General features: G+C 33.9%; 1 non-coding gene across 1 annotated transcript; it reads right to left on the bottom strand.

The window, feature by feature from the left end:
- Positions 1 to 1,648: 1,648 nt before the first annotated feature.
- LOC112041115 (uncharacterized) lies at positions 1,649 to 3,486 on the bottom strand. Its single transcript, XR_010626646.1, has 2 exons — positions 2,972 to 3,486; positions 1,649 to 1,974 (listed from the first exon to the last, which is right to left on the bottom strand). It is a non-coding gene; the product is annotated as an uncharacterized LOC112041115 (transcript).
- Positions 3,487 to 7,434: the final 3,948 nt, after the last annotated feature.

Raw genomic sequence — 7,434 nt, 5'->3', positions numbered from 1 at the left:
ATAGGGTCTGAAAAGCGTCGGGACATATCCCAGCGCTTTTCAAAAGCGGTAGTATAAGTCTAGTGACCCTATACAAACTATCACTGCCTGACAATTTGAAGTGGAAAAAAAATGCCATGATAGGAATTTTGACTCTATTCCAACATTTTTTGGGGCTATCCTAGCGGTTTTGCAAACGTTGGAATAGCCCCATTTTTTTGTAGTGCTAACAAAACCCTCTCTTCCACAGCACCACACCAAATTCCAGACCCACCATCACACACCCACCAAAACCCATAACCCACACTAGACCCACCACCATCAGAGACCACCCCACAACCCATGCCACAAATTAAACCCAAAATCCACGCCGCCGCAACCACCTGACCCTCGCCTCAAAAATCCCATACAAATCGATTCAATAAAAGGAAAGGAAGAAAGAGAAAGAGAGGCTAGACATTATAATTATAACAAATCAACTCGTGATTTCAATATTGAGTAAAACCAAACACATGTTCCTCAAAAAAGCAACCAAACACCATTACCTGCTCATTCTATCTCGTTCATTGAAACATATGAACCCTAAAATAAAGAAAAAGAACAACATAAAGCTTGCAAAGCCAGCAGCACCATCTTCTTCACTTTCTCACTTTCACAATACCTCCAAAAAAAACAAAAATAGAAAGAACAAAAAAAAAAAATACAAATTCTAAAAAAAATGTGGTAGACGATTATTACCATTAATCGAGCAACTCGATGCAATATTGATTTGCCTTTTTTCTAATTCCGTCGTACTTCTTCGCCAATGCAATAATTTCTACACGTATCCATAGTCGTCACAAAAGAAGATGAGAGCCTTAACCTCCTTCCAAGAAGAGACTGTTACTTTGTTCCTTTTCGAAAAATAGCGAGCAATCTTGTTCAACACGGTTCTCTCCATGCCGATGACGATAGAGCGTGCAACATCAGTGGCTGGACGTGCCTATGCTCTTCTCAACCGTTTATTGATGGTCGCAACCTGCTTCAGCTTTTTAATACAGTTTCACTTTTCGCTCTTCATCTCTGTCTTGCTTGCTTCTTTTTTTTTTTTTTTTGGGAATTCGCTTTCTCTCTTGTACGTCTCTTCTTTCTTTTCCTTCTTTTGATTTCATTTTTCTATCACCGAGTATGGCAAGCGTGAATAGCAAATAACTTTTGCTTGCGTAACAAACTAACAATTGACATTATTTTATAGTATAATTGCATAAAGTAAATTTTTTTTTTTGAGCAATAAAATTGGTTTCGTTATTAGAAGTTAAAACTTGGAAGGCATAATAGTGTTACTAGCCACTCCCCTTTGCTTACATGGACAAATGGACAATATAGAAAACTCTACCTAAACTTGCAAACTATTAAATGCCTTGAGACCGCTTATGTTGTATCTATAGAATGTTGTAGTTTGATATTTATACTCTTTATGTATTCTGTACTGGGTGCAATTGCTTTGTGTGGATAATAAATGCATTAATTATATATCTTGATTTTGGATATGCAGGCAAGTTATTTGCAAAAATATTTGTTAGAGCGTAGAAGTTTTTGAGGTAATGCTTAGTAAGNGGGGGGGGGGGGTGGGGGTGGGGTATGATAGGCAAATAGAAAACTTTATCAATGGTCCAAAACAAACAAAACATAAGGGTAGGTCCTCTCATCAAACCTCCATATATTCCAGCATTTGAAATTGTCAGGCAAATCAATTAGATAGATCCAATTTACAGTGCTTATCAGACTATTAAATCTGTTCTGGTGATGGGACCAATCCTAAACACCCTGCCCCAACAACCAAAACAAAAGCCCCAGAAATATGTAGTATTTCGAATGAGAAAGATAAATCCACTTTAAAAAAAAAAAAGCTACTGGTGCTGAAACTAAACAATTTTACCCGCATTAGAATCTGAAAAGATAGTTCTGGAAAATCTAGAACTCACTACTCAATTCCTTGCATAGTTGTCCCTGCACCTGCAACATCCCAGAAAACTGGTTATTAGAATCCAACTAGACACCGCACCACCTAAACCCTCTAAGCACCAAACAAAACGCATCATTTTAAGTTTACACAGGAGTTATCACAAAAATTTATAATGCCACAAATAGAATCACACTGTTTCTAAGAGAACCTATGTGAAATTGAAATAATTTCATTTTTGTGAGATATAGAATAACTTCAACAAAATAAAATGAAAATGAAAAAAAATGATTTCTTGAAAGCAATAGGCACAATAGAAGCAGCCAATAAATATAGGTTTACTCGCTTACAATCTTACATAGCAGTATATCTACCATCCTGCAAGTAGCTTTTGTTACCTATCTGAACTTTTGAAATGGCCAATATGATTTTAATAACCACGAAAAAACATTTCTACTGCCAGCTACTTCAGTAACATGCTGCGTGTTCTAATTCAAGAACAATCGTATTAATAAGAAATTAGTCCCTCAAATGAAAAAATTGGAGACTTATGCACTGAAAAAGCCACCTTCTATAAGGCATAGTTCAGTCTGCCATGGAGGTTACAGCAACAAACTAAAAATGCCCTGTCAGATGATCTTCCTATCTTGATTAACAAGTCAAACAGAAGGGGAAATAAAATAGGATAATTAAGGTAATGCAAAAGGATGGTATTTCCATCACCAAACAATCACAGACAGGCTTGAGTTCAGCCAGCCAAATCCCCTCCCCAAAAATATTACATAAAGAGAGTAATCAAACTATGTTGTGTGCAATATTATTACATTTGAGAGAAATTGTACTATGTTATGTATGTGTCAAAATATGCTATGTGCAGTATAAATAAATAAGTTACAAATAAAGGTTACTTGTCATTAATGATTTTTGCCATTCAACTTAAAGCCAGAAGAAGTCATTTGAAATAATTAAATGAAACATGGATAAATCTCAGAAACAAAGAACCCAAGAAAAAACTTATAATTCCTAATTTGCAATTAAAGGATCCATTACCCAATATTGGTCCTGCCAAAACAGGATGCCGGGAGGGAAGAACTGGATATGGTCCTAGCCTTCAGCATCAGCAAACTGAACACAAGGGAAACATTCAAGTTATCAATTACTAATAATGATGACTTCACCACAAGTATGAAGATCAGAGGAACTAAGAAATATATTTATGTATATAACTAGAGGCCCATAGCAATGTAGTGGCATGTTATGAAGAAGAAAAAAAAAAATGGATAAGACACAAGTCCCTCTATATACAACAGTCAATGAGAAATCTTTTCAGCTAAAATGTCTGCACAAAACCCAAACCACACAATTCTAAGCCTTATGAGTCTTCTCAAAATCACATCCAACGACAGTCCCAAAATCATACAAATCTAGAAACATTCATTTGAAACCAAAATGTACATCATTCTTCCATGCACAGAAAAGTCCTTGAACTGAGACTGCAATATATACCACATTAAATCATAAAGGACCTAATCTAAAGTTGCAGGACATAATTGCGTAGTGCTATTGTATGGTTGCCACCGTTCGTTGCTTCCGGTTTTTTTTTTTTTTTTTTTTCTTAAATGTATTGCCTTTTTTGAACTTGTCAAATATAGGAGAAACAACATTTTAAAAAAAAAATCCTATAGTTTTTTTTTTATAAGAAAAATCCCATTGTTTTATTCTTAGAATATACTTTAAACCATATTAAAATGGGATACTTTAAAGTTTAAATTGTATACTTTCACAAATATACAAAAAATAAGTACAGGGTTTAATATGTTCTAAGAATAAAATTATGGGTTTTTATTTATTTATTTTTTATAATGAACTTTCCCTCAGAGTATACTTGTTCGTTCAATTATTAAAGTATTTTTTAATAATCTATAGATTATCTATATATATTTATTTTAAAAATATCAAATATAAATTACTATTTTCTAATTACACTTTCTACTAGTATCTATTTTGGAAGATTTATATAATATTAGACTCATCATACGCACTTTGCGCATGCAATAATATTTTTTTTATTCATTTTTTTGAATTAGTATTATAATGTTTAAAAGTAATATATAAATAACTGTGTATTAAAAAAATGAGTAAGATAACGTGGAATAATGTTTAAAAATGAAATAGAGATAGTATTCTAAGTTTTAGGCTGAATGAAGAAAATAAAGGAAAAAACCTAAAATTTAGGAACAATAAAATACTCTTTTAACCAGTTTCTATTTTTTTTAATTTAAAATTATTTAACTAAAAGATAGGGGTATTTTAGAGAGTTTAAGAATTTGTGTAAGAGTATTTTAGTATACAAAATGTTGAAACCCAAATAAAGAATCCTATTATTAATAGTATAGATTTAATTATATGTTATATTTGGGTTCATTTAAAAAAAAAATAGATGTTAACAGTTTGTAAAAATGTTGTAAAATAGTTTGTATCTGTAGCATTACTCAATTGACATAGCAATAAGATTTGGGCTAACCTTATTGCTATGTCAATTGAGTAATGCTACAGATACAAACTATTAATGTGACAAATTTTTACTAGTTCTAATATGGGCTAATTATTAACATCACATTTTTACTTACAATAACTATTTGAAAAATGCTAAAGTCACATCAACAGTTTATAACCTTATTGCTATGTCAATTGAGTAATGCTACAGATACAAACTATTAATGTGGCAAATTTTTACTAGTTCTAATATGAGTTAATCATTAACATCACATTTTTACTTACAATAACTATTTGAAAAATGCTAAAGTCACATCAACAGTTTATAAAAATGTTGTAAAATAATTTGTGTCTATAGCATTACTCTTATAGATTTTGAACCCAAATATCTTACATTTAAGAAAAGCTTTACTATTTTTTTTAGGGAAAAACAGTTTTACGGAGTATTAATTGAATTAACAAGAACTCGTTCAATTTTTTTATTTTTAATATGCATGTAATATGGTAATGAAATAAAAATGACAACTGGAGGATATGAGACCGCTTATGTTGTAGCTAATGAAATAAATATGCCAACGTCCCAACCATTTCTCCTCTCTTTCTTGGACTTTCTCTCACCAGTCTTGCCATACAGTCATTGCAGGTTTTTTCAATTGGATCAATAGATGGTAGATTGGGGTGGCTTGTGGTGGTTTTGGGTTGGTGGTGTATGGGTGATATGGTTCTTGATTTCTGTCATGGGTAATAGCTTAAAGGGTTGATGGGTAAAGCAGTGTAAAAGGATTAGGCCTTTTATGATGGCTCACATCAATTAATTGCATGGCTCCATGCTTCTTGATTTGGAGATGTGGAATCTACACCAACTCAAGACAATGACACAACCAATTCATAACCTTATAATTACGTATTAAAGCTCCCAATAAACTCTAATTCAATCGATTTCTTTTATAACTACATAAAGCGGAAAAAATAATTAATTAAATTTTTACTGATTATCATGTGAGTTTTATTTTTAAAGAAGTTTAATCAATTTTTCATTAAAACGCTTAAACAGATGCATCTAAATCCATTTGGTGTTGGATGAAGGAGGGGTCTTTTCCATGAGTTCCATCCTCACAAACATTTATGAAATAAATTGTGCATGCCTAGCTAACTTGTAGGTAACTTTCTCAAAAAAAAAAAAAAAAGGTAACTATATCCAGCAAGAGAGATAACATAAAAATCAACCAATATTAATATGAAATTTTCATCATCCATTAAAATTGGCTTCTTAAATATCATTGCTATTTTACTTTACATTACGTGTACAAAAATAGTTCTGTTTTGCTAATTTTAGGGGAGGTAAAGAATTAGTGCTGATAAGTAAAATAGTAATGAGAGAGAAACTACACGTATTACTGTTGCCAAACCAGATCAAGCCATGCGTACTCTAATCATCATACTGTGTCTCCATACTTTTGAACCCAAAACCCAAACAAAACCTTCTCCTCCACAGCACCACACCAAACACCAGGTCCACCACCGCACAACCACCAAAACCCATAACCCGCCACCATCGCACCACCATCAGGGACCACCCCATAACCCACACCACAAATTAAACCCAAAACACAGCAACAACGCACTTTGTACTTTAGAAAACCCAAAACCCTACACTAAAAAAAAAAAAAAAAAAAAATCGTCCTATTGCAGCGTTTTTTCCCCAGAGCTTTTAAAAACCGCCATAATAGAGAAGCCTATACCAGCGCTTTTTGAAACTACTGGTATAGGAAACCCTATAACGGCAGGCACCTTATAAATCGTTGCAATAAGAGGCCTATAGTGACGGTTTCCAAAAACGCTAGTATAGGAAGCCATATTGCAATGTTTTATAACCGCCGCTATAGGTTAGGTTTATCGTTTTTTTTTTAATTAATTTAATTTTTGAAACCATCCTATCCCAAAGCTTCAAAAGTGCTGGAATATGGTTGTCCTATTCTAACGCTTTAACAATCACTAGAATAGGGTATGGGCATATACCCTATACCAGTGCTTTTGAAAGCGCTGACATAGGCAGAAACTATTCTGGTGGTTAAAAAGTGTTGGTATAGGTCTTTTTAATTATATTCATTAAAGACCTATACTAGCACTTTCGAGAACGCTGGAATAAATACTGCCTATGCCAGTGCATTCAAAAGCGCTGGTATAGGCATTTTTAATTATATTTATTGAAGACCTATACCAGTGCGTCCGAGAACATTGGAATAAGTACTGCCATGCCAGTGCTTTCAAAAGCGCTAGTATAGGTTGTATTCATATTTCCGTGAATACCCTATAAAGGCAGTTATAAAACCGCTTGTATAGATTGACCTATACTGGTGCTTTTTAATAAACAAAAAGCGCCAGTATAGGCCCTGAAATCCGCTGGTACAAGTCTTCAAAGCTATTGGTAAGGGCTGTTCTGACACAAGTAAAAATGTCGGAATAGGGTCTGAAAAGCGTCGGGACATATCCCAGCGCTTTTCAAAAGCGGTAGTATAAGTCTAGTGACCCTATACAAACTATCACTGCCTGACAATTTGAAGTGGAAAAAAAATGCCATGATAGGAATTTTGACTCTATTCCAACATTTTTTGGGGCTATCCTAGCGGTTTTGCAAACGTTGGAATAACCCCATTTTTTTGTAGTGCTAACAAAACCCTCTCTTCCACAGCACCACACCAAATTCCAGACCCACCATCACACACCCACCAAAACCCATAACCCACACTAGACCCACCACCATCAGAGACCACCCCACAACCCATGCCACAAATTAAACCCAAAATCCACGCCGCCGCAACCACCTGACCCTCGCCTCAAAAATCCCATACAAATCGATTCAATAAAAGGAAAGGAAGAAAGAGAAAGAGAGGCTAGACATTATAATTATAACAAATCAACTCGTGATTTCAATATTGAGTAAAACCAAACACATGTTCCTCAAAAAAGCAACCAAACACCATTACCTGCTCATTCTATCTCGTTCATTGAAACAT

The sequence above is a fragment of the Quercus suber genome, unplaced genomic scaffold (assembly GCF_002906115.3).
Source record: "Quercus suber isolate HL8 unplaced genomic scaffold, Cork oak 2.0 scaffold_825, whole genome shotgun sequence".
NCBI lineage: Eukaryota > Viridiplantae > Streptophyta > Magnoliopsida > Fagales > Fagaceae > Quercus > Quercus suber.
The sequence above is the reverse complement of the archived record's forward strand: the minus strand, read 5'-3'. Positions and strand labels throughout refer to the sequence as shown.